The following is a 22,939-nucleotide window of genomic DNA, read 5'->3' as shown; positions in this document are numbered from 1 at the left end:
TGCATCCAGAGAACGAGCAAGGACACTATAAGTTACTCACTAGTGTCCTGAGAGAGGTCACCGTGTACGTCTGCCTTACTTGCATGAAATTCCTCCGTTCTGTGATTTTGCAAGCTGCCCAGCCACTTCAGTGTTGCTTCGCCAGCTATGTAGGAAATCTGCAAGCCTTTTACAAAGGAAGATACTCATGTCACCTATCTGATGTATGCTGCGCACATGTCTGTTCCAGCTTTTGAGAGCCCCAAACTCTCTTAATAAAAGCACCTGGATAATTTAATCCATCTAAAGATAACTATACTTCAGGAATAAGCATGTTTCCTCACATTTGCCTCACAAAGTGGCACTTTATATTGTTGCCTGGCTACCCTCCACTGAATTCAGGCACAGCGCTATTTCTGCCCTTTAAGTGTACTAATTACTTATTGCTGTAATTACAGCTCACTAGTTTAAAGGTTTTATCATTACTTTGGACAGATTAACACGCTGTTTTAAGAGTACTTCAGAGCCTTTTGTTTCAAATTTCCATCATTAATCAGACCCACGTTTCTGTGAAAATTCAATATTTATGTTCCTGATAAAAATGTGTATACTTACAGGCATCTGTGTTCATAAACAACATGTAAAATACAATAAACCAGCAGCCTCTGAGTACATAATACACCTATCTAATATACTAGAAATATTATGTAGCTGATGAATCTCTTGTACTGGGACACGAAGTCCTCAGTCAGGTCCCTTTTGCTTGGCAGCAAACAAAGAAGCCAAGATAATATTTTTCCACCAGCAGAGACCTGAACTCCTATAGAATTTTTATTTATCATTTCCAGCAGTGTGAATTATGGGCAGACTACAGGTAACACTTAATTAGTATTATCTATCTAAAAGTCTATTATCACTAGCTGATCAATCATCGTCAGGATTTTCAATTAAGAACAAAACTGTAGCTTGGCTTACAGAGGAAGAAAACTGAAATTTCTAAATCTCTGACCTGGGCAGGACTAAGCACAACCCTTGCATGCAGTGATCCCAAAACTGATAAGCACAAGTTGACCACAACTGCAATGACCTCTCCATTGTGTACAGTAAGAAGCGGTCGTCTATTAAACAGTCCCATAACAAGGACTAAGACTGATCTCCTGTGGCATGCATTGCAGCCTGAAGGGTATTACACAGAGCATGTTTCATCAGGAGAAAGGATGAGAGAAAAAATGTTATTCCAGAGAAAAAGTATTTGGAAATTAGCTATAATTTTTATTAGTTTGTGCGGTGGTCGTGGCGTAATAGTTAAGAGTCATGTGCTGTTAAGCAAATCACACTACATAATTCTTCTGATTCAGTATGTTACAGTTTAATAAATCAATTGATTTTGTGTTGATAAAGTTCAAGCTGACATAGTAATTTGATTTTTTTTTTTAAAAAAATGTATAGCTCTTAAAGCTTCTTTAAAAGTTTTAGGAGGGTGTGTTTCTCACCTTAGGAGCACAAATGTTGAACAGCTTTATTCATAGCTGGACAAGTAGAAATCTAGCCCATCCTTCGATTCTTTTCAGAGGCCAGCTATCCAATCATAGCTTTTTTTGACCTTTCCATTTGAGCAAGACTTAATTCCAGCATTATTATCTTCTTCCTATACTAAGAAAACAATGAATGTGATTACTTTTTGGAACGCTTACTGATATCTTCTTCTCAGTGCTTTTAGTCTCTGCAAATACTCCCCAAAATGGCACTCAACTCTATGGTTGTACACACTGATAAGTACTAAGGAGATTACAAGACCTAGAACATAGAGCAAAATATAAAAACATTTATGTTCTTTATGTCTTCTCAGCTTTATCTGGCTTCAATACATAAGCCAAATTCCCACCTATAACAGCCTCTGACTGTGCAGTTCCTGCTAGGGTCTTCTGCAATTTATAAGTGTATGAACTAACTACATTTATAGAACTGCTGTTGTCAATGCCCAAGAGCTATTGCAAGCTGCTAAGCATAACCACCAGGCAAAAAATGGTTCAGAGTCCAGGCACTTTCTTATAGCATTTTCTTCAACACTTTGCTTGCCAGAACTCCTCCAAAAAAAAGAATGGGTTTATGTTTCGTGATAGAAATGAATGGATTTCTTCCACATCAATGAATTGAGTAGCTAATTTTGACCTATTGACTTTCTTAAAGCAATGGTCTAAATCAGGGTCACAAGACTGATAATTGCCTAATACTACAAAGGCCCAAATTTGGAAGAGTTTTCCTGCAAAAAGAATTGATTTTCTGTCTAAAACAACAATTGACATTTCATTTACTTAATTACTTTTCTCTTATTCCTGACATGTCATGAAGTTGTAGTCACTATAAAATGCTTCTGATGCAACAAAGATATCTGTGCTTCAAGTTGCAGACACTGAAAGATTTTAAAGAATACAGTATGGTATAGTCACTGGTAGCTGCAGAAAGTATTTATACATAGCAAGGATAATAAACTGGTTGCATCAAGGTGATGAATTCATAACATGGGCAGAATACTTGAAAAACAGAATCAATAGCTTCTACCTTATCTATTCAGTCCGCAAGAAAAATGCAGTAATTATGGTTACAAGAAACTTAAATTTAGAGTTATATGTAGTTTTTAACAGGGAAAAAAACCTAACAATCCATGCACAGAAAAAATAATTATAAGTGTTTTCAAATTAGGAATCAAATGTCATGCATACGGAAGCTGAGATTTGCCCAGACATATATTTCAACTGACTTTTTTTGCAATTACACAACATCTTTGTGAGGGTATCAAAACACTTTCCAAACACTGTCAGTATCCGTTCTCCAGAAACACTGGTGAGAAACTAAGTTACAGTTCCACTATCCACCAGAACAGTTTTCTATTAAAAATAATGACCCAATGGTGTAAAAACATGCTCTGGGGACTTGAAAAAGAACTAACAGTCACACAAATCAAGCATCAAGCAATGCCTGATTTCCATCTGACCTACCTGGTTAGAATATGGAACTAAAAATAGAAAAAGACAAAAAAGTAAAGTCAGGAAAAGTAAAATTTATGACAGGATTTTCTAGTTCTCTCACATTAACTTCAGCTATTTCTGTTTGCAAATAGCCTGTTTTAGGCAGAGCTCTTTTGCATAGATCGCATTTTTGAAATATGTTTCATATTCAGATGGACTTGGCAAGATTTGTATATTAAGACTGCAATACCTTCAGCAAGAGAAGTAATATTGTTATCTCACAGCTTAGCCTGACAGATGTCCTATATCTAAGAGTTACCTAACAGCACAAGTTCATTTGGGAGTTAGACCATATGTACTTCTTGGAATATCTCAGTGCATTTACTCCACATATATTGCACTCGTGTGTCTTTCAGTTGAATTTGCTTTCCTCTTCTTGCCCTCTCATCCAAGAGTTCCTCCTTTTTACCTTTGCTTATGATTCATTGGGTTTGAAGCAGTAAATGAACCTTTGGGGGATGATAAAATTTCTCAATATCAGCAGTCAGAAGAGCCAAATCCAAACAAATTGAAGCCCTTCCTAGAACTGGCAAGTGCCACTTGTAATTAGTTACAATTTCTGGACTCAACACAGTTTCATTAGTGCCTTTAACAGGCAATAGTGTTTTGCTGGAGAGGGAAAGGAGGCAGAGAACAGTTACTAGTGAGAAAGAGATAAAGCTACCACAGTAGTGGTCTACAAATCATGAGTGATATGTACAGAGATCTTCACCATCTTCACCAGCAAAATTTAGGGCCATGTAGCAAAAAAAAGAGAGGTCAAAAAACCAAAAGAAGTTGTTCTTCACATGCCAGGTGGGAAAACTGTGGCACTTATTTCCAACAGAAGCTGTGACAGCTGTCCAATGGCCCGACAAGGTCACACCATAGAAGTCCATCCAACAATTACTAAACATGCTGGTATCCTCATCTGATCCAGCAGATTCCTGAAGATGATACTAGCTGGCTGTCTCAAGGTTGCTGAAGAAGTCTCCTCTCTGCGCTTTCCTAGGAGTCCCCGAGCCCTTTATCATAGTAGGAATAGGGTTCATCAGTCTTACAAACGGGTATCAGCTCCAACTCAGCCCTTTGTCCTCAGTGTTCCATACAAAACCACACATAAGCTGTAACCACCTTATTAAAAACGCAACTAAACAGTCACTCTACAACATCAAATTATACACATTCCATTATTCAAAGACACTTGTAATTATACAGCACTCCATACATTTCCAGACTGCAAGGAAATCAATAATCTTCCAATGGTTACTGCTAATGACCACTTACAAAATTAGGTGTTTGAAGCGCGCTCTTCTTTGAGCTTCCAGACCCTTAGAAGAAGCCACAGGAGGAGTAATCTCTAGTTTAGAACAAGTGGCTAATTTAAATGAGGACCTAAAATACTGCTTATTGACAACATGAAAGATAAGTAAGTACCATGAGATGGTACTTACTGATGGTGGTTTTACTGCTTTGACCCCTGATGTGAAACGCAATAATCCATGAGTTTTAAAATTCAAGTGCTTCACCATAATTCTGAAAGCTCAAGTGTATTCTAAAGCACAATTGATAAAAGTAGATCTTTAATTAGACAATCACTTTATAAGAGATTTCTTTTATCAGTATTAAGGAGTTTGAAATAGAATCAGAACTTGTTTATAAAACCGATACAGCTCTGGGCATTTTTTCCTAGGAAATCTCATAAGCAGGTAAAAAATGATAAATCTTTTGAAAAAACTATATATGAGATAAACATCCATTATACATATACAGAGTCATCAAACTACAGACATAGGATATGTGGAAATGCTCCAAAACTGACCTTGGGTGGTTGGAAGTCCCCACTAACACAAAACACCTCTAAGATATGAAATGTAACAGAATCTTCTCTGGCTCAGTATTTCTTGTGAGTTTACTGCTTTTAAAGTACCATCGGAGGCAGCTGGTACCTCTTACTCACCTTAGGTTGCTCAGCACTCATCGTCTGTTGGAGTTCATTGCATGGGATGACCAAAACAATGAAAATTTGCAGTCACACCCAAATTGTGGCTAATACTCCAAACAAAATCATGTTCCATACAAAAATAACCGGTCTCATATAGAGTATCAGCTTTCACCCTTTCACCCCAATGTAATCTCAGTGCTATATCATAGCTCTCAATGGCTCTTAAATTCTTGATGACTAACAATTCATTGTTGGCTAAGAGAAGAATCATAAGCTGGATTAATTTAAATGGATTTGCTTGTTTTCTCCCACAGTAATGGGAAGCTGACTTCTTTCCTGAGGAGAATAAAGAGATTGTTTGTTAAAATTAGCTGTGTTGGAAGACTCACAAGCACAAGTGTCTGAATTTTATATAATGTACTAAATGAAATAAGAAAGTTTTAGCTTTTGTTTACTACAGGCACTAAGCACTGCAGTTTAAGAAACAGCAATATTTGTTCTGATGAAAAAGAATGATATTTAATTTACCCAACATTCAAACTTCCCACGCCTTCATGCATGCATCCCCCTCAAGCCAACTAATGAAAATCTTCCTGTTTGTGTGTGTAACTTGAACATTAACTCAAAAGCTATAACTCTTATTTCAGCCATTCCCAAAGCTAAACTGCAGTTGGGAAATCACAGAATCATAGAATGGTATGGGATGTAAAAAGTCTTAAAGTTCTAGTTCCAACCCCCATTCCATGGGCAGGACACCTCCCACTAGATCAGGTTACTCAAAGCCTCATCCAATATGTATAAGTATTACTTCAACACTTTTAACGTACTCTTTTTTTTTAACTCAATTTTTTTTCCTCAGTTCACTATGCTACCCCTAGAAATTTCTTAAATATGAACATCAACATTTGAAAATAAAGATAAAACCCACAAGTTTAGATTTCAATTTGCTATATGATCAATACTATATGTCCGTTAGAGAAATGCATGCTCTAATTCATTGCATTTCCTTACTAAAGAAAGATAGAAACAGAGAAAGAGAAACGTTCCTGCTATCTTTTTCTCATTTTTATTATCCCTTTCCTCTAACAGCGTACACTAATAATTTTTACTTATCTCAGGCAACATAACTTGTAACTACTGTAAGATTTTATCACATATACATCAAAATATCTCTTCTTCACTTCTTCATTTACTAAGTCCCTGGTTTATACCTAATAATACATCTTCTTAATTTCTCCCCTTTCTTGCTATGGACCCATGCAAGAAAGAGCTATATTTTCTGTAGCTTTCACTGGTTTTTTTTCCCCTGACAGGAATTCTTGTTAAATTAATTCCTGGGAAGTCCCTAGGGTAAATCAGTATGCAAAAAGAAATCTCCTTATTGCAATATGTTAGTAAGCTCCTATAACTTTAGCATTAACTTATATCAGTGTCTAAAATGCACTTGCCAACTGACTTAACGCAGGGTGAGGGTTAACCAAAGATACATTCAATCATATAAAGAAATGCCAGACCATTGCTGGAGATGGACTTCTCAGGCTACCTCCAGTGGCATTTTGGTATTAGGAAATACTTCCATTCTTTTAAAAGCAGAGCTGGCTGTCGTTATCAAAGGTGTGTATCAATCGCAACCGCATATATACACTTTCTTTTTCCTACCTTGAATGATTTATCTTTTTAGCTCTGCTTTTACTAGGCACTTGCCTGTACTAGCTGCAGCTTTATGCTTTTCTTTCAAACTGCCATTCAATCCGACAGGCAATGGGCTGATTTCTTGCTCAGATTAAATTTACAGCAAGCCTTCAGGTTGCAATTACTTCTTGTAGATGTTACATGACAATCATCGTGAAGATCCATACATTCCTAGCCACATCATATTGTAAGTTTACTTTCTTTCATCTTGATTTTACATGACTTGCCATCTTTTCTATCTTCCCTTTTCAGAACAGATTAATATCAAAATTTCAACTTATTAGTCAAACAGCATTCTTAATGTTATGTATTTCGTAATACAAGATACGTCTTGTTCTATATTCATCACATAGTTTTATGAAACAGTTCGGAATCTTCATCCTTTTTTGCACAACTCCTTTTATTTGTGAGGTGTACTCTGCATACAGCCCTGGTGGCTCCTCCTTAAACTGATGTCGTTGTCCTTCTCTGACCATCTTGGTGAACACACATGACAAGCTCAGGAAGCTCTTCTCCTTTTAGTAAAACAGTAGAGAAGCATTCAAGTGATGTCCTTTATCTGCGGAAACATGGCTTGGTCCATTTTGCTTTGATCTCGTTCAGTTTAAAACTTTATAAGTGAGGGATATTGTAGGAAATAGATTTTAAGTAGAATGAGCTTATTAGCAGGTAATTTCTTTTTTTCTTACTCAATAAAAGAAATTTTAACTGCAGCTATTTCTTGATACACGCTCTACTTTGTAGGAACAGAGAAGAAAACTGACTGCAGAAGAAACATTTTTAAAAAGCTTTCATATGTAAAAGAGCACTTCTGTCCCAGACCTTGAGTCTCCCTTGTCAACTATACATCCATCTGCCTCGAGACTTTTCCTGTGTGCCATTTACAATTGCCCCAGCCTATAATCTTCTGTGAAGATTTCCAAGCACAGTTCTGGATCTCTAGAGGCTTGATTCTGGATTTTCATCCCCAGATCTATATTTATACATTGCAGTTTTGTGAATTCTGTTTATTTTATATATATACATATATACACACATATATACATATATATATATATCTCCCCTGTGGGCATTTTTTTTCTTCAATAAAGAAATCAGAGGCAAGATTTTCTTTAAGTGCTAATAAGTCAAAATAATGAACAAACAAGAGATTTGTGTCTTACCTCTGTTTCTGCATTTATGAGCACCTTTTGTACTTCTCTGCCACTTCATCCTGGACCACTGACCCATGCCCACAGAAACAGACTGCTGTTGCTTCATCTTGCTTTCTGCAACTGGGAACAAAAACAGTCTGCATGTGAAAAATAACATCTGTACTTGGTGTAATGAAGAAATAATACCTGTTTTCTAATGTCTCCTTTTGAATTTTCAGTGTCACTGAGAGCTATACCTTGGTGTGAGAGATATACCATGGGGTCCAGTGCATGTTTATTCTAACTCAGGATTTGGATACTGAGCTTTTCCAGAGAAAGGGTGTTACATGATGTTTAATTCAAAGTTATGTATGTCCCAATAATTAGAATAATCCTTCAGGAAAAGAATGAGTTGTTACAAGCATGGAAAATCTTGCCCTGAAAAAAAGGAGTGGAAAACTGTATCTCTGTCCCTAGGTAGATAAATGTCCATCCACCGCAGAGCAGACACTACTTTCAAACTGAGATAATGCAGTTAATATGGCTGCATTTTTAATTGATACTTATGTCATAATAAGTACACATAATAAGGCCACAAAACTTAATAAGTACATTTTAATAGCCCATGGCAATTTTTCATCATGCATCTGACAGTAGCTAACAGATGTGTCAAGAAATTTCCTTCCGTGTAAGGAGCTTTGCTGTGAAAAGCTGTTGAGTATGTCATTGCACTATTAATTGCTTTGCTTTCCCTCATTCTGAAAAACCCTGAAGGTGTAAAAACTACTGGCTAATGAATTGCAGGTACAACAGGTTGAGGGACTTTAGTTGAGTTAAGTGGTAGGGAGGAAATAGCTTATATGAATTTATGTTATCTTGGGAAAAAAAAGTGTCAAAATTGCACATCCAGTGCCTTCAGCCTCTGTCTAGTGCAACGGAAAAATCATCCTCCCCATCAGAGAGTAGAAGCAGGTATAATTCATGTGTTGAGTGTAGACCCTTAGCTCCACACAACCAGTTGAGTTGGGACTTCTACATCTGGAAGCAAACTGAACAAATTAAGACAGATCTTTTCAGAGAAGAGCTACATTTTAGTAGACAGATTTCCTCCGGAAAATGTTTATATCTAAGTGGAGGTCTGTGGAAATCAGTGAGGCTCTGCACGTCTCCAAATACTTAATTGTACCAGTGGTAAAAAGCTGCTCAGAGACTCACCACAGATTATTTCAGTGCCGAGTCCATCATAAACTCTGAGGACATTTGACATTGTCAATGTTGTCACCTTTGATGAAGCAAAACATAAAGCACAGAGCAATATTACATACTTCTAGTTTTAGTGAACAATCACGTGAATGTCATGCAAGCATGGCTGGTGTATTTTGCTACTGTGCTTGACGTAGTCCTTTAAAAGTCCTTAGCAATGAGATTCCTTGCTGAAGTCAGTTTCAAAACTTGGCAAAACCACTTCGTTACAGCAATGTGAAAACTGTGAATTTTAATTTCAAAATAAAATTAGAGTTTTAAAGAAACAGACTTAAACAGAATAGACTAGAACGGAGTTCTTATATGAACTACTTTCTTACTCCAAGTGAGTGGAAGTGAGATTACCAGTTTGTTTTCTGAAATGTTTCCTTTTGATACACTTTTGTTTTCCAGAACCTGTACTTTTTGTATTTTTTACAGAAAATTCTTGGTTCCGCCAGATCACATTTGCATAATTTATCTGTATTCTACTTCTTTGGCAAAGAGTATTACAAATTGAAGTCACAAGCATCAAAAAGTTATAAGGTTGACAGATGAGTGAAAGCTGACAACGGTCACCTATAAAGCTGCAAATGTAATAATCAATTCATAATACATATTGCAAAGAGATGAAAACACTCAGTATATGCAATACCTGAGTTTTGAGTTAGGATTTGGTTTAAGTACAGTGTCTGAAGCAATAAAAGTAATAAAGACATGTATAAATCTTCTGAGAAGCTGCTGAGCTGGCAGTAGCATTTCAGATGCATTGTACTGAATAAAATAATTTGAATGGCCACAATCATTGCACCATCAAGAACTTTCCAGTAGCATTTTAAACAAAGATGAATGTCTGTTCTATTGTTTTGGTGCTTTTGTATGGTTCATGGTTTCAAAAAATAGCATGCACCCATATACAAATATAGCAGTCTTAGTGAAGAAAAATAAAGTCTATTTGTCTTATACTTTAAATCTGAAGTAATAAGATATTAGATTTGCACCACTAGTTGATGTGAAGGGATATTCTCTTACCTGGAATGAGCCCATGCCAGAACCTGGTTTCTGGCACGAACAGATTTTCTCTTGGAGAGAGGCTGCTCCACGGTGCCAGCAGCGCACAGACACCCGTCATGCACGTCAGTGCCTTTCAGACACTGTAGGCACATAAACGATAACAGCACTGCTGGTTAGCATGCAGCTCCTAACCCAAGTCACTTATGATTTCCCTACAAGTACTCGCCATAAAGTCAGTGGAAGTTCTCTATATAGTGTTATGTTATCTTAAATACACGAGGGACTGGGATGTACAAAGATACCAAAAGACAACAGTGTAAAGTGACACCTTAGCCCTCTGCCTTGTGAAATTTAGAAGTGAATAGGACTATTAAAGAGAAAAAAAAAAAGTCATTTTACAGAAGAAAAAATCATCTGAAAAATCAGCTTTGATGTGGGTTGTTTTGTTTGGGTTTTGGGGGTTTTGTTTTCGGCTTATTTTGGTTTTCATTTCCAGGGCTTTTTTGGTAGATTTCATTATTTAGGACACAGAAATAAGCACCAAATGGGATCTGAAGTCGAAGAGTAGGCATTAAAGGCTAAAAGTTCTGAACCCAAGGTAATTTTCTTTTTGAGGGACAAGGAGACAGTTCAGTCTCTGCCTCTCTCTGCTACTTTTTTAATGCAAATTGCTTCTCCTGGTCATTTCAGTGATGTCCAATTTTTCATCTGTTGAGTGTGATCTCACTTCAATGCTAACCTTGTTAATTAAGCTCTTAGCTTTTCATGGTTGAGATCCTTGATCAATTACTTTACATCACATCTTATCCATCAATGAAACATAGTCCATAAATACTGCCGGCTTATTTATCTTCTTTAGAAAGCAGAATGGGCACTCTGGAACAAAATGCTCTGTTCAGTGAGCTTCCTGATGATATTTTCAGAATATTTTAAAATTACTCCATATTGCTAAAGAGTGGGTATACATAGAATGAGCTATTTCTGATCAGTGAATCATCTGTATATGTTTCCCCACTCAGAGACAACTTTATATAAAGAATATTTCTAGGATTATTTCTGTGACTGCACATTAAAAGGAAGGGAGAAAGAGATTTATTATGGCTGTTGTTTCAGAAAACCTTGTTATTTCCAATTCTACTAAGACTCCTACTTGCTTTGGTCCCAGTACAAGACAACACCCATCATATTTGTGTACTGTAATATTTTTATGACTTAAGAATAGACTACTAATTTTAAAAGAAAATTTATTTTCATTTACTGACATATGTTAACGTGGGTTGCCTTACTAGGAATGCATTTCCCTTAATCTAGCAGTCTCACCACTAAAGTTGGGACTTGACATCGAAGTGTAGTTTCACTCACAGACTAGTGAAGGGTTGTCTCTAATGCAACTCACCTTATTTATATATGCAAATGACCCTTATAGTCTTTGAGAATATGGCCTTCAGAGTGACACTGCAGTAATTGGTAGTCAGCATTGTTTCACTGTAATCAAAAATGATGTTGCAAGTAAAGGACTACAATTCCCAGGAAAAGAAAGAGCAGGTCACAGACCTTAACTTGCTGTACGCTTACAGAAGAACAAAGGAAAGGGAGTATGGAAAGGAGTAGAAATCTAGTGAGAATGGAGAAAGAATTGGCTCTGAAGGCAATATTCTTCAAAGTCATCTGGGATACACTGGTCTGGTTTTAATGCATACCTTATCAGGCCACACCAGGCTGTGGAAGGAACAGACCGCAAAGAGCTTTAGAGGGATTATTTTTCCTTGTCTTACTCCACTTCTTTTCCCTAAGCCTTTCTGGTTGTATTTTTCAGGAGATGGTTCGTATGAGATGAGCAATTTCACAAAGGTAGCATCCCACAATCCGGCAGCCCCAAAAATTTCAATCTCCTTGTGAAAACACATCCAGGAATTAGAATGTCAGAGAGAGGGAAAGGCTTGTGAACACTTTGTAGGCTTCCAAGCCTGCTGCAGCTCTGCCAGTGCACCTCAGCATTTTCTTGAATAAACCTTTTCAATTATGCTCTTATACAGAATCACTGTGATGAACTGCAGCAAACTATTGACAATGCCAATGTGGATGCAAGCATAGGGGCTAGCACAAAACCCCCCAGACTTATTCATCTGTGTCCTAATTAGTGTCTGCACCTGTATCACCCGCTGAAGAGATGTCTGCGGCAGATTCTTCTTCCCCTGCTGTGAACACCCACACTTGCAGCCCTCTTAGTTACGGGCAAGAGAAACAATAGCAAAAAAAATACACCCTCAAACTTGGCCATTTTTCAGAATTCAGTTAGCAGCAAATACAGCAGGTGCTTGTCCCTTTGCAGTTAATTTGAACATACAGCTTCGCTTTCAAAAGGTGTCATCCAGATAGAAAAGGTGTGTTCTGTACATATACATTACCAAGTTCTTGGGCAGGCAAAAATAATTCCAGATATAATTAAGTCTTTTGCAGCTTCTGGGGACACAGCACAGCACTTAAGCCTGCCACTCCACCCATAAAAACATACTAGCATGCTTTGCATAAGGCTCAGCCTCTGCATATCACCTGCGTGAAAGTGGAAGCAGTTCAACCAATTTGAGAGGTGGCTTCCCAGTCAGCACTTACTGTGATACCACTTTAGTACTTGCTAATAAGCAATTGTTAATCTCTAGCATCAGCATTAGCTCAGCCTGTACTGTTCAGTAATAGGAGTCTAATCCCAGTGATGGATTTTGATCAAGGTTTGTAGGAGTTTAAGCTTCATTTAATTATCACCAGAGGGTGGCTTTTTTTTAATGCAACTCTTTATAATGCTCATTGGATAAACCACTGTTCCTGCCTGTGGGGTTATCATTTTTCTCCAGAACATTTGCTTCCATTGTCTTCTGGGAATAATATTCATCCCAAGACCAATGAGGTTTCCCTAGCTTTGACGTATAGCTTGGCGTAAAACCAAAATGAGCACAGTATTTCACTCCTATAAAACTTAGTTCATTGGAAGGTAGTGGGAGAACTCTGAAAATCCAACTTGCGTAAACCAGTCCCTCACTTTAGTAGGGATGTACTGTTGTTCTACTGTTGAAACATCAAAAATCGTGACCATTATCTGTCAGCATCCTGAAATATGTGCGTAGTGTTAAATAAATGCCACCAGGGTGTCATATTTTGTACAAGCCATCATGAAAATCGACGTGCTGAGCAATCTACAAAAAATCATAAATGAAAATGTAAATAAATATCATGCTATTCAAAACAAAATCTTATGAAAAGGTATACTGCACAATGACAGTTTAGAGCAAGTATCCGAATTCTCAGTAATCATCATTCATACATTCATTTTTCTCTCTTTTTATAGATTATAAGGCACCACAAGTAGCTGCAGAAATAGTCCAGTCTTCCCACAGAATATAAACCACTTCCAACAGAAAACTAATTATCACTGACAAGGCATTTCTGCAGATTTCAAGTTAATAAAAGCATTTTTCTTTTCCTCAGTCCTGTCCTTCAGGCTTTTAGAACTCCAGAGAATCCTCCAAAATGACCACAATTAGGCTTTCCAGAGCTTGCAGTCGGGACCCAGAGCCATCCAGAGAAGTTTGCAAACCATCTAATCTCTTTATAGAAAATATTAGTCTACCCATGCATTTTCAAATATGAATCATCTTCTTCTAGGTTTTCTTATGAATAAAATAAAAGGCAAAATCTGGTTTCTTTCAAAGCAAGGTGTTGAAAATGTTCATTTTTTTGACCCACCTAGAAAATTAAAGTATCTCAAAAAAATATCTGAAATTAAATTATCTCCTGGGATCTCCCATTCCTGGGATAATTAGGCACTTGGCAATTTCCAGTGCATTTCTTTGGAGTTACTGATACAAGAACCTGGAACTGCAATCTTATTCCTTTGAGAAGAAAAATGAAGAAAATCCCACTACAAACCTATGAAGTGCAGAATAGGAAGGAAGGAAGGAAGCAAGCAAGCAAGCAAGCTAGCTAGTTGGATTTGTTTGTCAAACTTCTATGTGGCACAAAAATGGGCAGAAATGACCTTGTTATAAAGACCAAATTAGCCATGAACCTAATTTGCATTTCTGTAAGCTGCATTGCTGGCCTGACCAGAAAAGACATCAGCAGGAATCTCATGAGGAAATGTTTTTCAAATTTAGTTTTTTCAAACAAAAGAAGCTTTATGATATTATAGGTAAGATTGAAAACTTCCATGTCCTCATTAAAACCAACATTACAATCACTATTCATCCAAATTCAAAAAGGAGAAAAAAAAAATCTGAAAATATTTAAGTCAAATTGTTCTCAGGGGATATACTGGTATCCTAGTTCCTTACTGCTCCCTTTAGAGAAACTGTTTAAATGTTGTTTAGTACTTCTGACTGCGTAAACATTTCTCTCATGACAACAATTACCTACAATTATCCTTAATCACACTTTTTGCTTTGTCAGAGTACAAATATTGTTCATTACTTATGATTTCCAAGACCTGCAGTTTAATGTACATCCTTATTTATGTGGTTGTAAACATATTTGGAAACTGCAGCTTTCATTCTCCCAGTTAATAGGCTGTATAATGCAGAAATACAAAGGTCACAATGTCCTATAAAAAATCTTCAGTTTAATTTAAAAGTTTTCTCATCAGTCAGAGAGAAAATACTGAGGCACCCTAAGATCCTAAAGCTTAAGATTCACATAAAACACAATAAAGTAAGACCCTCATGGGATAAAACCACACGTAAAAACCCAGAAAGTAATGAGAAAGTATATGACTCTATATTTGAAGTTTTTATTTTAAACCAGGTTTTTGATCTTGGGGAGAGCTGAGCTAATGTATTTTTCCTGTCTTTATTTCCTTGTAGTGTGGTCTGAAAACTGGAACAAACAAGTAACAGCAGAAAGCTTAACAGCTTTATGTAAATGCTTTGTAGATGAACGTCTGAGGAAATGGCAATGGCATTTTATGTCCTGCTTCTTTTAAGGAGGGAAAAAAAAATCAACATATGGCACACACTTCTTTTTCCACTGCTCCATTTACAAACAAAAATAATGAAGAAAATAATGAAGGTAGTAAAGCACAAATTCAGACTCAGAGGAAAAAGACATTTTGTTTCAGTTAGCGTTTTCAAAGACAAGACGCCAATGTTTGCACTTTTGCAGCAGCTGGATTTACACAGCAACTAGGTTGGTGCACCAAAATTGCAAAGGAGCTGGAGACCTACTTGTCACGTACTCTGCTCTTCTGTCTGTCCTGACACTAAATGAAACTCCTACCTTCTCAGTTCTGTGCTGTGGAACACAGCTTTACAGCAAACAAAAGACAATAAAGAGTGCAAACTTCAGATGAAGGAGTTTGCTAAAAGTGTTTATTAACAAGCAGAGAACAGGAACGATATGTTTGGGTTTTGTCTGCCTGACTGTCCCTTCAGGAAGACAACACTGACAGAATGGTACCAGGTCTCCACAGCACTGAGAGTTTCCCTTCTCCTTTTGGGTAAGCATGTCAGAATTCAAATCCTGAAAGCAAGAAATGCAATATCAATAATCCCCTTTCCTTTCCCCTTCTGCTAAGATAGGAGTGGATCAGGTCAGCAGTGCTTTCATAGCGCAGATTAGCTTTCAGAAGTCTCTCACACTGCCTCTGCAGCTCTCCAAAAGATATCTGTAAACCATCTTTTTTCCCCTCTTATATTTTGTTTATGTTTAGGATTCTTTTCTTCATCTATACCTGTCTATAGGACTGTTTCCCGAATCAAACTGGGAAGGGATAAACAGTTTGATTACTTACCTCGAGCAGTAAAAACAGTAATGCACTCCAAGTTACCATGGGGTCATTAAAAAAACAGACATGGGGTTTCAGCTGCTTTCTTCTCACTGTACACTGCTCATCAGCCCCGAAGCTGTGCCACCAGGGATGCAGAGGAATTCAGCTCCGTGTTTCTTTGGAGTCACTCTGTGTAGCCGACTTGTCTGAAATAATAAGCATAATAACATGACAGCCTTGCACTCCTGCTATTTCTAACCTATAGAGCAGGCTGATCTATCCCCATTGTTAGGATATAACTTGGAGGAGTTCTTAGGCTGTTCAGATTTGCGCCAGCAGCTGAAAAGCTTCTAGATAGCCTAAGGAAATTAAGAACAGAAAGTTAGGTTGAATTTCTTTTTTCTATGGGTCCTTACTTCATATTTCACCTACCTAACTTGAAGATCACAAAGGCTGTCACAAATACAGCATCCCAAGACCAACTACCTCTACAGAAATCTCCAACTGTGTCATATAAACTCTTTCAAACAACTCTAATCTTTCCTAATGGTGAATACAGACCACTATTTGAAAATTCTTGCTTCCTCATGTTGTCCAGTATGTTACTGTTTCTGCTGAATATATTGAAAATACCTTAGCATCCTTGATACATCACAATGGGGCAACTCTACAGAAATTACAATCTTTGCAGTAAGAGCAATTTTGTGCATCTTTGTCATCACTACATGTCTGTCCCCTAAAAAAAAGACTAGCTTGTTTTGGAAGTTACTTCCTTTCACAAAGGGATGTTTTTGGCACCAAAACTTCACATGACTAGGCACACCCCAGATACATAGCCTTGTTACCTAAACAAAGAACAACTTTTCAGTTGTATCCTGCTGTTTTGAGGGCTGTTACATCACAGCTTCAACAATTGCAGGGGTTTCACAGAGGCAATTGCAACCCTGGCAAGGATGCCGGTACTCACACCAGCATATTCAGAGTCATTTATCACTGCACAATCATGCCCCACCAGCCCCTCCACTCCCTAATAGGGGAAGTAGTATTTCAGGTTTTATCTTTTACCCTTCCAACTCATAAATTAAATTAATGGATGTGAATTTTACACAAATAAAAAATCAAAAATCTTACTCCAAGCAATGCTTCAACCCATTAGAAAAGAAAAACAGATAAGACCACAAGCATTTCCACATCCTACAGAGCCTTAAAGGATTTCCACATCCTACAGAGTCTTAAAAGGATTTGTATACCAAATCAGCATTGATACATCACAAATGTCAAAATATACCAGAGTGAATGTGTAGTGTTCTAGCATTTAGGGGTGCCAGGGTGTGACAGTGTCACAACTTCAATGTGACTCTAGAATGAAAATACAGTTTCTGTTCCAAAGGGTTTAAAATGAAAAAAAAGAGACAATGGACAATTAGTCAGTATAAACAAACAGGTAGGGAACAAGAGAATAGCATGTTTTAATCAGAATTGTGCACTGTTAACGTAAGAAATCTTTTCAAGGTCGCAGTCTCTATTGAATAAATGTATTAGCAGCTTGCAAGTTTCAACTTAATTCTAAATAAAAGAGAAAGTTCTCTTTTTCTCCTTCCTGCTGTCAAAAAGCCATCTGCAATCAGTTACTAAATACAACCCCAGGAAAAGCAATTAGACCCCATGTGGACTCATGTAGGTGTATGAAAAAAGGTAGCACAGTTGTGAATCTGCAAGTCTTTACCCCCAGCCAAAACTTTCTGACTGGATTCCAGACAATGGATTTAGCCTCACTAAAGGCCATTACCACATCTTGAAAACACGTGGCAATTTCTCTTTGTTCCCTTGCAAAAGGTTATACTTCTAGGGAAAAAGATCTCTAAATGGAGAAATGGGCTAGGCATAATTCTAATAACAGGTGTTAAGATTTGTACAATCCAAAGTGGCATAACATAAAAATGTAAATTGAAAAAAAGGCAAAAAGCAGCACTGCTTTCTCTAATGCAACTCAGTGCTCGCATTTGTAGACAGATATACTCCAGTGAATTTCCCATCACGATTTTATAGCACCTGATGCATCAGCACCTGACTACTAATAGAAATAAAACACTCTCCATTTAAAAAAAGACTGCACGAGACGTGTATTTGTCAATGCAACAAAGAATTACTGATCCACTGCAATACAAGTGGTGTCTCCAGACACAGCGGGCCCTCGAAAGCATCCTTCTGAAATGTAGCATCCCAAAGACACTGTCAAGGAACACCACATACACTAATGCACACGCAACGAGGCCATGGTATTTTGGGATATTAAATCACATTTTCTTCCCCCTTGAATTGAACGGTAACTTTTCTTACATCAGTTTCAAACCTGTCAAGAACATTTTGCATGAAAAATTAAAAAGAACTTATAAGTTTAAAAGAGACACATTATATATTATTGTTGACATCTGTGGTGACTGAAATCTACTAATTACAATTTATCCTTGTGCACTGCCAATATATGATAAAAAATAAGATTGCAAAGGTCTTAGTGCCTGTGCAGAAGATGCTGAGCACTTCTGAAATCCAACCACTCACTGCAGCAACTACTGCACAGTTTTACACATCCAGTGCTGCACAACTTACCTGGTAAATACTGGACTTTCGTTTATATGAAACTAAACACTTTACAGGGCTACTGAAAAAGTTCGCACAATTTCAGGAATCACCTAGAAAGCAGGGCTGAACTTTCTCAAGAATAGATTGAACCTAATTTAAAAAAATATATTCACAAGAGGAACACCTGTCCTGTATTCATCTGTTCTTTCTTTCTCCTCCTCCAATCAGAATTAGAACTCCATTCAAGACACTACTTTAAACATGAAATTTATAAATAACAGTATGCTTTAATATCACTCACTGCTTTACTTGATCACAATTACAGCTGAATGCAATTTTTCACTGAAGTACTCAGATTCAAGTCTGCAGCATTCTTGAATTTGTGTGGGATTTAACTCAACTGACCGAATAGGAAGAGTAAACTAAACTCTACTTAAAACGCATAACTTCCAGTGCTTTGGCATTTTTATAATGAAACTTCAAACTGGGGTTTTATGTGAGAAAGAGCAAATTTTTTAAAAAAACTCAAATAGTACAAAACCTTATTTTACAGTTAAAGAAAGTATTCCCTTGAACTAGCAGCCTTGTTGTCAAAAAAAACACTGAAAAATAATTTTCAGAGCGGTGGTGTGTGGTAAGTCCAAAACTCAGTTTCCCCATTTTTTTTCTTGAAACTCAGAAAAACATCTCCCATAGACCTTACTGGGAGCTAACAACACAATATCCATATAAGCTTTGTTAACATCTCCTTCCCTGGCTGGTGATGCTGCTTTCTTCCCTTTAAGAAAAGGAAAGAGAAGTGGTTGTCCACAGCTAGTCATTGCGTATAATATTGAAACAGGACTGAAAGCCTGGATCTGGTGGGGAAGCCCAGCTATCTGTACTTACTACACAAGGTGGCTTGAGCCTGCATCCAAGCAAAAGCAAATAAAATAAATAAGCACATGAATAAATAAAACTATAGCTTCAAAATCAGCAAAATCTTGTTGAAAGCTCAGCATAGCTACAGCAGAGGAGTAGCTAGGTAAGTATTCATTCATACCTCACTTTAAGCCTTAACGATCAGTAAATTAACTTGAATTTTCCTTACTACCACCAAAATTTCTAAAGAAATATACCCTTGAATTTCTTTTACATTAGCAGGTTGTTTTATCTTGGAAGTTCAGCTCTGAAGAATAATATTCTACATGACAGCGTAGCAGATGGAGCATCACTTGTAGATCTGTCATCATTTCATTCAAGTCTCTATTGCCTTCATTATGACAGAAAATTAAAATCAGACCTGAAACCTGCCATAGTAATTTAAAAAAGTGTTTTCAGGTGGGACTTTCTTCCAAAAGATTAAAAAGCAAGAGTAATATCCTATGAACTCACACCATATGTTTGTTAAAAAATGCATTCCTGGGACAATACCCTTAAATACTCGCTTAACCCAGTAAAACAAAGAAAAGCAACAATAATCCACTTTGCAGGTGACAGACGGTGCCACAGGCTATTACGTTTTGTAATTCTGCCAAATGATATAATGCAACTTCATTAAGATATGGGCACATGTAATTATAAACTTGCCTGGTAAAAGCCAAAGTGAGAATCTGAATTTCAAAATCAAGTTTGTTTCTGTCAAGAAATCTTGACATTAGGCACAACTGGAAGAAGTGAACTAATCACATGCAGTATTTCTTTATCTGGCAAGTCCTTAGAATTAGTTAATTTTTGCACAAAATGGTAGTTTTGGGAATGTTTAATACACCAATATTAAGTCTGAACAGCACCCCTCCGAGGGTTTCTTGAAGTAAATTGAGTTGGCTAAAAAAATAATGGCTTCATCTTGCCTTTATATATTGATTATTCCCTTACATTTCCTTCTACCTCCTATATCAACACAGGTGCCATGAATGAAAGCCAAGACTGGTTGAAATGAATGGTTCCTGAGCATCCTGAACCAGGTTGGCTTCAGCTGTCATGAAATGTACCTTCCACTTCATGCTTTACCTTTGGCTGTTTCCCTGTTGTACAGGACTACTTGAGGAGAAAGATTTGCCTATATGAATGGAGAGCAAAGCATCAGGTCTATGGTCTCAGCACACTATTAGAAATCGTCATGCTCCTATAACTCCTCTCCCACTGACATCATAGAGGTTTTCACTCAGCTTCTTGCCAAAACCCTGGAAACATTCAAGGTCAGGTTGGACAGGGTTCTGAGCAACTTGGTCTGGTTAAAGATGTCGTGCTTGCTGCAGGAGGGTTGGACTAGATGACCTTCACCGTCCCTTCCGACTGAAACCATGCCATGATTCTGTGATCCTCTGTTTAGGTGTTTATCTGGGTTCAGGTAAAGACATACTTATCGCACTTAATATGTAAGATTAATAAAAGTTTTCTGAGCTGACTATACATTGATATAAACTTCTAAAAAAGTGGTGGTTCTTATCAGTGACCTGCTACCAGAGACCTTTGGTAGGAATACAGGGACCAGAGCTGCTAACTCTTGCTTTTTGCTGAGGATTGCCTGTGCCTGGAATTTCCTGAATATTGTTTTAAACTACCTTTTCCCTGATCGAGTATTGAATCAAGGAGACCCAGAATACAACCAGTCGTTATTAAACCAGCCTGCACTCACTAAAGTGTTGCCTTTGACAGACTCAAGCTGGTTTTATAACTAGCATGTAGCCACTCACACTGTGCATGGACATCACACACAGAGGCGTGTAGAGGTGCAGCAGGCAGCTCCTTTCTGCGTCCACTGCCTCTTGCAGATACCACCAGGGGACAAGACACCAGAGCTCCTCAGTCCTTGAGAAAGTTTTGCAAACTGCCTATTTTTCATTAATTCAAAGGAACCATTTCTGCATTCAGACTTATAGGTGTACAGGGAAACCATTCCAACACTCACATGGAAGTGGCCTTTCCAACAATACTCCTTTTCTATAGCCTTAGGCACCAAAAAAAGTTTTATCATACTCAAATTAAAACAAAACTTTCTCATAAATAAATACTGTACATATTTCAGCTTCCATAGATAAACAATACAGAGTCAATATCAAACATGCTTAATTAATTGGACTTTTACCTTCTTTCCCCAGTCCCCTCCTACCATTCAGTCACAGAATTCTGAAAATGTTAATTTTCTCTGTGCTTCATCCGCATTACCCACTAACATCACCTAAATGATTACTGTAAATCTGAAGCTGATGAAGATTTCTGGAGTTCACCTTGTCATACAGATAAGCTGGATATTTAAAAATCCTTTTAAATCCCAAAATGTTACATAGTGCCAAATATGGATACATTTTATAAACATGTCAATCAGAATAATCCATTTCAATAGACTTGCAGTTTTTAGTCCATTTTTATTTGCATCTCTTACCTATATTTATTCCACATGAAAAAAAAAGCAGCAATTTTAAGTTGCCAAAATTTCTAAGCTAAATGACAAAAGTATTAAATGTATCTTGAAATTATTATTTTAAAATAATAAAAAAGAAATCACCGAAACCAACTCTTCCCTAATGAAATTTTCCTTTTCAGCAAGTTACAATTTCAGGACAAAAAGTTTCAGCCAAAAGCTGCTGCCCAGTACAATTCCGCAGTATGATGTCCCTGTCTCCCAGGATAAAAGCAAGAGCCTAATTATCACAGTGGTCCCTACCTCAAGGCAGTTTCCAAGCACCCCAATTTCCGTGAAGCTTTAAAATAGCAAAAAACATGCAGGAACTGAGCATCGAAGCTCAAAGTACATTGAAAATCCCTGTTCAAAAGCAGCCCAGAAATTAATCTCCCTCAAACCAGCGGCTTCTGTCACAGGCAAGGTCCTCTATAGTCGCAGAAAGATAGCTCTGTGTTTGATTTGCTTTTACAGAGGTTCACAGCTTTCATGATACTTGATAGCTCATCAAAAACATATTCATCTAACACCCTTCTGAGGAGCTGCTACGTGGACTCTCCCGTCTTCCTGAACACTCAGTAGAATTAATGGCTCTTCTGCTAATAAGTTCACAAACAGAGGCAATTTTTTACCAAGGTAAGAAGAAACATATGACCTGCAAAACTATCTACTGTTTTCATCCCTGCTGATTCTGGAAATCTACAAAAATAACTTCATACTGTGTCGCAAGACTGCATTTCTGCTTTTATGATTCACAGTTGCAACTGGCAGTGCTGAGGCCTCATTATTCTCCCACCTCAAGTCAACAGAAGTTTTGCCATTGACGTCAGCAAGAATGGATTCAGGCGTACCTTGAAAATACCTTGCTGGGTGTGGGTAGGCACTGGGGTGAACTCCGGAAGGTCTCTTCCAACAATTCCCACTTACAAAATTAGATGGAAAAATTCCTCACCTCTTCACTGATGCTTCCAGAGCCTCTCTACCTTCCACCTATCTGATAGGGAAGCAAGCAAATTGCACTCTTAGGCATACAGTTGTCATGGCAGTCAGAAGTCCTTGGTGAAAGGAGAAAGGAAAACATTGCGCCTGTTTTTAAAAATGGTAGAAAGGACAACCCTAGGGACTACTGACCAGTTAGCCTCATCTCCCTTATCCCTCTGCCAGGGAAGATCTTGGAACAGATCTTTCTAGAAGCTATCCCAA

At 37.5% G+C, this 22,939-nt stretch overlaps 1 long non-coding RNA gene across 1 annotated transcript; it reads right to left on the bottom strand.

Annotated features, from left to right (window-relative positions):
• Window positions 1-4,870: 4,870 nt before the first annotated feature.
• Window positions 4,871-15,973, bottom strand: LOC138720638 (uncharacterized). The gene is made up of 2 exons (XR_011337449.1): window positions 15,793-15,973; window positions 4,871-5,268 (listed from the first exon to the last, which is right to left on the bottom strand). It is a non-coding gene; the product is annotated as an uncharacterized lncRNA (long non-coding RNA).
• Window positions 15,974-22,939: the final 6,966 nt, after the last annotated feature.

Source organism: Phaenicophaeus curvirostris, chromosome 5 (assembly GCF_032191515.1).
Source record: "Phaenicophaeus curvirostris isolate KB17595 chromosome 5, BPBGC_Pcur_1.0, whole genome shotgun sequence".
NCBI lineage: Eukaryota > Metazoa > Chordata > Aves > Cuculiformes > Cuculidae > Phaenicophaeus > Phaenicophaeus curvirostris.
Note: the sequence above shows the minus strand (reverse complement) of the source record. Positions and strands in the feature narration are given on the sequence as shown.